The sequence below is a fragment of the Rutidosis leptorrhynchoides genome, chromosome 8 (assembly GCF_046630445.1).
Source record: "Rutidosis leptorrhynchoides isolate AG116_Rl617_1_P2 chromosome 8, CSIRO_AGI_Rlap_v1, whole genome shotgun sequence".
In the NCBI taxonomy this organism is placed as follows: domain Eukaryota; kingdom Viridiplantae; phylum Streptophyta; class Magnoliopsida; order Asterales; family Asteraceae; genus Rutidosis; species Rutidosis leptorrhynchoides.
The window spans coordinates 348,443,800-348,454,266 of NC_092340.1; positions in this window are offsets into that span (position 1 = coordinate 348,443,800).

The window sequence follows — 10,467 nt, forward strand, 5'->3', positions numbered from 1 at the left end:
TAAATAGTGTTAATTAGTATTAATAATATAGTTTATATCTCGTGCATATTATGGCATAAAATTCGATCATTAATTTAATAAATAAATATTACATCAACTGTCCCTCTCATTTATGGGTAAAATATAAAAAAGTGTTAAAATTAAATGACTAAATCCTAAATACATTTTTAGTAAGCCTAATATTTATAGAACTCATTTTTGAATCACCGTTTATTTTAAAATTACATAAGTTTCTTTTTAACTCGTTTATTATTAATCAAAATGACAACTGAGCGTTACCGTTGTTTACTACATAACTTGGAAATTACAAAATATATATTCAATATACTTTTTACATATATATATATATATATAGATTTATTTTAGTAATAAATTTTATTACCTCTTATATTATTTTATAATTTAATTTAAATCATATATTATATCAACTATATTTCAAAGTATTATATATATATATATATATATATATATATATATATATATATATATATGTATTTATTTATTTATATGTACTAGTTCGTGAATCGTCGGAAATGGTCGAAGTTAAATGATTGTATGAAAACAGTTCAAATTTTTTGAGACTCAACATTACAGACTTTGCTTATCGTATTGAAACCATATAAAGATTAAGTTTAAATTTGGTCGAAAATTTCCGGGTCGTCACAGTACCTACCCGTTAAAGAAATTTCGTCCCGAAATTTGAGTGTGGTCGTCATGGCTAACACTAAAAATGTTTTCATGGCGAATATGAGTTGATAAATGGAGTTTTATCATTATTGACTAATATAGATAAAACGATTCGATTGGGTGAAGCGTACGAGTGAAGTTGTCACAACAGATTGAGATAGAGATTTAACTTTTGACGTAGTCACGGTGGAATTTATAAAATAAGGTGTGCCTTAGCTTTTGACGTTGTCTTGGTTGAATTCCGGAATTCAAGGGATATAAAGAAAATCTTCGAAACTTAAAAGATTTGATTCTTCAGAATTTAAGGAAATTAGGATCTCTATGATTAAATACGGTGATCTGCCTCAATTTCTCCATCTGATATTTCCATTATAAATTAAACTCTTCCCGTTCCATAATTTTCAACATTCCTATACTTTCTTTCATGGTTCTTTCATCCTCAAGATTGTGAAAATGCTTAATCCAGTTCTGATCCTTGTCCTTATCCTGACTATTGCAACAATCATTCTCCTTTTCCAACTTTCACCGGAGGAATCTGTTTTCTTTTACTTCGCCCTTGGGGTTATAGTGTTTTTAATTCTCCCGTGTCTTTATGTTGCGATAAAAATTGATATACACGGTCTGTAATTTCCGTGTTGTTATTGGGCTTTATATCTCCCCTTATATTTCAATGTCCCTATTTCTGTTTCCTATAATCATTGTTATCCACAGTTAATACTCCCTCTTATTTGCTGCGATTTATACTCCACTTTCTATTTCGGAGCTTTGTCCCTTCGTTTCTTCTTCTTGCGATTGGGCATCTCTTGTAATGGTCCAAAATTCGCGGATATAAGTTTCAGAATGAACATTGTTAATGTTCTAAGAAGGGAATGGTAATGGCACGATCTTGATTTGTAAAATTACCAGAATACCCTGGAAAAGACCGAATCATCAAGGAATATTTTCTTGATATTTTAGAGGTTTAAATAGAATACAAGAGTCGTGTAACATTGCACATGATGACGTTAGAGTCTGTGAATCATCACGTTTCATTAGAAACTCAGCATGACTTACTTTAATATAATCACGTTGATCAAGTGTCATTATATTATACTAACTCATGCATCAGTTCCCAACATTACTTCAATAACATTCATATTTTAAGCTTGAAAGTTTACAGAATATAGAAACTAACAGTTTCTATATGATATAACACTGATAGCACGAAGAGACTAATGATTTCAGATAAGAATAGTTATGAAAATATCTTCAGAAATATGGAGGATATTTATAATGAAAGATACGATGATATCTTGGAATTTCTAATATCGAAGGATGATAGAGAAGATTTATCCGTAAGGGTTCAGATTCAGAAGCAAGGCGTTCGCTAAAGATTTCATCAGATACAGAATCATCAGGATTCTTTATGTACAAGTTTAGTCCTTGTGATTTGTTCAAAGTCTCCTTCATGGTTTGCTCAATCCATTTTTCAGTATTAAATTGTCTATCGAGCGTTCCCAACACTCCCTTCTTTATCATCAAACTTTTGGCCGTTTAGACCATCTACATATATATATGTATTTATTTATTTATATGTACTAGTTCGTGAATCGTCGGAAATGGTCGAAGTTAAATGATTGTATGAAAACAGTTCAAATTTTTTGAGACTCAACATTACAGACTTTGCTTATCGTATTGAAACCATATAAAGATTAAGTTTAAATTTGGTCGAAAATTTCCGGGTCGTCACAGTACCTACCCGTTAAAGAAATTTCGTCCCGAAATTTGAGTGTGGTCGTCATGGCTAACACTAAAAATGTTTTCATGGCGAATATGAGTTGATAAATGGAGTTTTATCATTATTGACTAATATAGATAAAACGATTCGATTGGGTGAAGCGTACGAGTGAAGTTGTCACAACAGATTGAGATAGAGATTTAACTTTTGACGTAGTCACGGTGGAATTTATAAAATAAGGTGTGCCTTAGCTTTTGACGTTGTCTTGGTTGAATTCCGGAATTCAAGGGATATAAAGAAAATCTTCGAAACTTAAAAGATTTGATTCTTCAGAATTTAAGGAAATTAGGATCTCTATGATTAAATACGGTGATCTGCCTCAATTTCTCCATCTGATATTTCCATTATAAATTAAACTCTTCCCGTTCCATAATTTTCAACATTCCTATACTTTCTTTCATGGTTCTTTCATCCTCAAGATTGTGAAAATGCTTAATCCAGTTCTGATCCTTGTCCTTATCCTGACTATTGCAACAATCATTCTCCTTTTCCAACTTTCACCGGAGGAATCTGTTTTCTTTTACTTCGCCCTTGGGGTTATAGTGTTTTTAATTCTCCCGTGTCTTTATGTTGCGATAAAAATTGATATACACGGTCTGTAATTTCCGTGTTGTTATTGGGCTTTATATCTCCCCTTATATTTCAATGTCCCTATTTCTGTTTCCTATAATCATTGTTATCCACAGTTAATACTCCCTCTTATTTGCTGCGATTTATACTCCACTTTCTATTTCGGAGCTTTGTCCCTTCGTTTCTTCTTCTTGCGATTGGGCATCTCTTGTAATGGTCCAAAATTCGCGGATATAAGTTTCAGAATGAACATTGTTAATGTTCTAAGAAGAGAATGGTAATGGCACGATCTTGATTTGTAAAATTACCAGAATACCCTGGAAAAGACCGAATCATCAAGGAATATTTTCTTGATATTTTAGAGGTTTAAATAGAATACAAGAGTCGTGTAACATTGCACATGATGACGTTAGAGTCTGTGAATCATCACGTTTCATTAGAAACTCAGCATGACTTACTTTAATATAATCACGTTGATCAAGTGTCATTATATTATACTAACTCATGCATCAGTTCCCAACATTACTTCAATAACATTCATATTTTAAGCTTGAAAGTTTACAGAATATAGAAACTAACAGTTTCTATATGATATAACACTGATAGCACGAAGAGACTAATGATTTCAGATAAGAATAGTTATGAAAATATCTTCAGAAATATGGAGGATATTTATAATGAAAGATACGATGATATCTTGGAATTTCTAATATCGAAGGATGATAGAGAAGATTTATCCGTAAGGGTTCAGATTCAGAAGCAAGGCGTTCGCTAAAGATTTCATCAGATACAGAATCATCAGGATTCTTTATGTACAAGTTTAGTCCTTGTGATTTGTTCAAAGTCTCCTTCATGGTTTGCTCAATCCATTTTTCAGTATTAAATTGTCTATCGAGCGTTCCCAACACTCCCTTCTTTATCATCAAACTTTTGGCCGTTTAGACCATCTACAATTTTTTTTTTCTGTTTCCTCTGCATTTAATGCTACCATATCTGAATCATCGGTTATCAATCCGAGGTGGTTTCAAGAAAATTGTGTTTTTAGATGATTAAATGCTGATGGTAATATGGTGGAATATAAAAGGTTCCCCGGTAATAATAAAAGAGCACGCATATATATATATATCAAAGTTATAATAAGGTTGTTTCGAACGAAAAGTCGAAGTTGACTTGTTGGAGCTGTGACAAAATTTGCTACTTTGAAAGGAATTACCAAGTTATTTTGGGTAATAATAACACTAAAGGAATTAGCACAACTACGTGTTAAACGTTTACTCAGTTTTTGAGAGTTTTTCAGGTGCATAACTATATGTATAAATCTTTCCTTTCGTAGACAAAGTGCGGTTGGTTCATTCTCTGGATTGAGGTGTTTTCAAGAATCATGAACGGTTTGAACGCAGATTGTAATCGTCAAGATACAATTGAGGCTTAAGATGAGATCAAGTGGCAAACTTGAAGAAATGTTTAGTTTCATATGTTATAATCAATATTTTAATTTATTTTAATTGTCCAATGTTATTAGTCCACAGTCGATAGTCCACAGTAACAGTTCAATAATTCATATATAGTTTAATATATATTATTCGAATTAATTAATAAGTATCGTGACCCGTGTACATGTCTCAGACTCGATCACAACTCAAAATATATATAGTATTATAGAATCAACCACAACCCTGTATAGAGAACTCGATCATTACTACATATAGAGTGTCTATGGTTATTCCAAATAATATATATATATATATATATATATATATATATATATATATATATATATATATATATATATATATATATATATATATGCGTCGATATGATATGTCAAAACCTTGTATACGTGTCCCGATATTTAAAGTGCGTAAAATAAATACAGAAATTAAATGACGATAAATAAAGTGCGTAAAGTAAATAACAGAAATTAAATGACGATAAATAAAATTGCGAGAATTAAATTGCGATAAATAAATTGTGATAAATAAATTGCGATAAATAAATGTAATACGGAATTAACAGTTAGCTATGAACAGTTAGCTAGGATTTTGTTAGCGTGAATTCTTAACAAAATTCCTCATAGTTATTTATCTGTTTCTAACAAATTTTATTTTGTCAAATGTTTTCTTCATTATGCCACTTGTTGAATTCTGATAGGTCAAAATTCAAATATGAAATTGAATGAAAATAGTTATTCTGCGGTGAACGGATACGTATAACTGTGGATGCATGTAGGATAGTAAATGACTGTTGAATCAGATTCTAAGAATGTACAGTGTAACTTATTAATGTGAAATCTAAATATTCCTCGGGTATTACCTACCCGTTAAAATATTTTCACCATTAACAGTTTGTACAAAAGAGTTTTTAATTACAATCTTTATGAAAATATACTTACATATATATTTTCTTCAGATGTAATATAGATTTAATGAGTTAATATGATATTAATCTCATTTGATTTATTGTTAAAATTAGAATACATAATCTCTAAAACATTAGAGATTACATAATTGCCATGAAGAAGAAGATAATTGATGTAGAACGATACGTTGAGCGATGATTATACTCGAGGTATAGAATGTGATATTGAGGCATGTGATGTTGAAACTTGGGTTGTTGGTGGTACTGTTGATGCCGGTGATGTTGTTGAAGCTGGTACATTTTGCACCATATTCTCCAAATTGATTACTCGAGCGCGAAGTTCGTTGACTTCTTGTATTACTCCGGGATGATTGTCGGTCAGAACGAGAAGATGAATAAAGTTTAGAATTTTAGATAGAATATAATCGTGTCGAGCTACTCTAGAAATGAGGCTAAAATTGGTGTTTCGGATAGGTTCGCCGGTAAGTGCTTCAGGTTCTTCGTTAAGAGAGAAATTTGGTTGGTGGAAAGTATCGCCTTCTTCTCGTCTCCATTGATTGAGTCGACTACGAACTCAGCCCCAATTCATCCAGAACTGATGATGGCTGATTGGTTGATTCGTCCCGGTGACGCTATTTTCGGAGCTTAGGTGAACATCAATGTCAGAATAGCTGTCGGAATACCTATCGGAATAGCTATCGGAATCTGAGAACTCGAACTGGTTGAGGGATTCATCTCGTACGATTAGATGAAGGTTTTTCGATAAGAACTAGATTATAGGATGTAGATTAGTACCCTGCAATACATAATTTACATATGCATATATAATACTAAAATCCCATAAGTTACGGAGGAATCTACGGAATATGTCAGGTAAAGTTACAGTAACAGATACGCTAAGATATGAAGTAGCAGATACGCTAAGATATGAATTTTGTCTATACACTACTCATGCAATCCAGGCAGTAAGATATGTCTAGATTAAGAATGATAAGCAAGTGATTCCCTAAGAATGATAAGCAGGTAATTTTCGACACGAAATGATAAGCAAAACTTTGACATGCAGACACTGTCGAAGTCCAGACTCACTAATGCATCCTAACGACTTATCAGTTAGACACACTAATGCAGACCTGGTTCGCTAAGACCACCGCTCTGATACCAACTGTAGAGACCCGTCCTAATCCATCCAGACGAAGTCCATATCGATTATAAACGATTCACAACAATTGATTACGTCGCGAGGTACTTGACCTCTATATGATACATTTTACAAACATTGCATTCGTTTTTAAAAAGACAATCTTTCATTACATCGAAAGTTGACGGCAGGCATACCATTTCATAATATATTCAACTATAATTGACTTAATAATAATCTTGATGAACTCAACGACTCGAATGCAACGTCTTTTGAAATATGCCATGAATGACTCCAAGTAATATTTCTAGAATGAGCAAATGTACAGCGAAAGATTTCTTTCATACCTGAGAATAAACATGCTTTAAAGTGTCAACCAAAAGGTTGGTGAGTTCATTAGTTTATCATAAATAATCATTTCATAATTTTAATAGACCACAAGATTTCATTTCCATTCTTAACAAATATAATCTCATATCAGGCATTCCACACGGCATAGAGATAAAAATCATTCATATGGATTGAACACCTGGTAACCGATGTTAACTTAATGCATAGAATATCCCCAAAACAGAACCTCTCGTTTGTATAATAATCTCGAAGTACTAAAGCATTCGTACCCCGAATGGGACTTGTCAAGGTCCATAGATCTATCTTTAGGATTCGCGTCAATCAGGGGCCATTTCCCTAAATTCTTAGGTTACCAGACTTGAAGGGCGATATTCGGTTTAATAATCCAACCATATAATGTAGTTTTTGATCACTTGTGTCTATTTCGTAAAACATTTATAAAAACAGCGCATGTATTCTCAGTCCCAAAAATATATATATTGCAAAAGCATTTAAAAAGGGAGCAAATGAAACTCACAATCCAATATTTTGTAGTAAAAATATTCATACGACGAAACTGAACAATGCAGGGTTGGCCTTTGATTCACGAACCTATATCATTTGTATATATATTTATTAAAACATATAATCGTAATCAAACAACATATATTATTATTAGTGATTTAATTTTTGTATTACAATTATAATTCCTATATATTTTTTATTACTACTTATAATAGGTTATAATACTTATTTGATATATAATTCAATTAACGTTACAATAATTGTATTAGTTAGATATAATATTATGTAATATTAGTATACTTATGTAATAAATATATATTTTATATAAATTTCTCTTGTTTGTAAAATTTTAATTATAATAATAACAACATAAGGATAGTAATAATAATACTTGTAATACTACTAATGTTAATAATGATAAAGATAATAATTTTTAACAATACTAATAGTAATAATAAAAATGATAACAATAATAAAAATGATAATAATAATTGTAGTAAAAATAATAACTTTACTAATGATGATAATAATAATGATATTAATACTAGTAGTACATATTTAAATAATAATGATAATAATAATATTAATACTTATAATACTTGATACTAATATTTATTATGATCGATAATAATATTAATCATATAACAACAATAAATAATAATAATAATAACAATAAAAATAGAAATAAAAATAATAGTAATAATAATAAAAACTACCTTAATGGGAAGAGCTTCAAAAATAAATAAATAAACTGCCTGCGCTTAGGCTCGAACCCCCAACCTCTTGCTAACCCACAAACACCCCCAACCATTGAACTACTCAACTCTTTCTGTTTTAAATTTTCCATTTAATTCTTTTATCCTATAAATTCGGCCCAGAGCCCAACAGAGAAAAATAGGTCTCGGCCCAACAGCAAGCACAAGCCCACAGCAGCTTTTATTGCTAAAAAAAAATAATGTCATGGCCTAGTTTTGAACCCATTACCTCTCGGTTTAACACCCACCTTCTTAACCATCCCTCTGTAAATTCATTTATGTTTTAAATCCCCTGATTAAACTTATATAACTATCTGTCAGTTTTCTTCTTCATCTTCTAAAATACAAAACCCAGAACTATTCATTGTCTTCTACAAATTTTTTTTTTCATCGTTATTATCCTGGTTACCATCATCCTCTCATCTACACATGATTATCATCCATCATTCTATGTATCACATAAAATCATGTATCATAATCATCATATTAACACATCATCTCCATTGTTCATTACCATCGGACTTCACATAAAATCACAAACATTTTTATCACTAACACCTCGTGACTCACCTTCATCAACAAAAGTCACCACCATAACTCGCTGTAACAGAAAACTAAATCGATATAGCAGCTAGAGGTGTGATCTTGGAGCACGTTTGGGTCTCGGTTTCACAAGATTTCTAACAATAAAGCTGCTGTAGCGAAAAACATATGCAGCAGTAGATTATAGCGAGTATAGTGATGATGTTGATGGTGCTTTGGGTCTGACTGAAACACGACAGAAATGAGCAGCAGCAATAATCGATATAATAGTTGTATATAGTGACAGTTTTCTTCAAATTAAACATGAATAAAGCAGCTATGGGTGTTGGTGGTTTCGAATAGCAACAACAAAAGCAAGCGAGTACAGTGGGAGTAATCATAAGGTTTGGTTTGCGTTTGATGTTGATAGCAAAGAAACAGAAAACGATTGCAATAACAGGTGGTGTTTGTGTTGTTCTGTCACGAGAGAAATGGTAATAGCAGTAAGCACACTCAGTTGTTGTTTACTTTTGTAATCGACGATTAGAAACACAAATAGCATAAAACAATGCAATATCATGAAAAGTGAAAGAAAAATGGTCGTTGTTTTGTGGTTGTTTGATGGGGATAGCGGAAGAGAGAGAGAAAGAGATGAAAGAGAATGATGGTTGAGGGTGGCGGTCCGGTGGTGTGGTGTAACGACCCTGGATTTTCCAACGTTTAATTTATTAATAATTATTATTATTAATACTTGTGATTAAATGAATGTATTGTTATACATTTACTTGTTACCATGATTGGCTTTTGAATGCCCGACACGTCTTTGTGACACACGTACATTACACGAATAATATTTTTAGAGTATTATTTACATTCATGATTAAGTTTTATTAATCATTTTTAATTAACAAGTGTTAATGGTTAATTACATGGGCTTTATTTGTTTAATTGCTACAAACTTGGAACTTGGGCTTTGATTAATGATTAGTGGACTTAGAAGCCCACCCTACATCTTTAATGGACTCATTAGCCCATTTTATTTATGCAAGTAATACTTAGACTTAATTAGTGTAACTAACTTGTAAGGAATCTAGTTGCTTGTCTTGTTACACATCTTTCCCATAACAACACCCTTAATAACCATACTTGCTCATATGCATATTACATATGTATATACACAATGCAGTCTTATCAAATTAATATAATAATAATCCATGTGCAACAATTAGTTGGCTATTAGTTGGCTGTTTTAGTCTAAAGTCAAAAAGGCAGAAATTCACATGGTGTTTTACGTAGTTGATGTATATTTATTAATTTAGATGGTACAAATTAAACACAGTATATCTTAAATCATGTACAGTGTTAAATAGTGTTAATTAGTATTAATAATATAGTTTATATCTCGTGCATATTATTTGTCAATAGGTTACTGACAGTTTTTACGGACCATATCGAGGTTCGTTGATAATTAGTGGCGGGTAAAAGTCTTCGGAAAAATCCTAACTTTTTAGATTAACTATATTTATTTATTTTGGTTATTATGGCATAAAATTCGATCATTAATTTAATAAATAAATATTACATCAACTGTCCCTCTCATTTATGGGTAAAATATAAAAAGTGTTAAAATTAAATGACTAAATCCTAAATACATTTTTAGTAAGCCTAATATTTATAGAACTCATTTTCGAATCACCGTTTATTTTAAAATTACATAAGTTTCTTTTTAACTCGTTTATTATTAATCAAAATGACAACTGAGCGTTACCGTTGTTTACTACATAACTTGAAAATTACAAAAT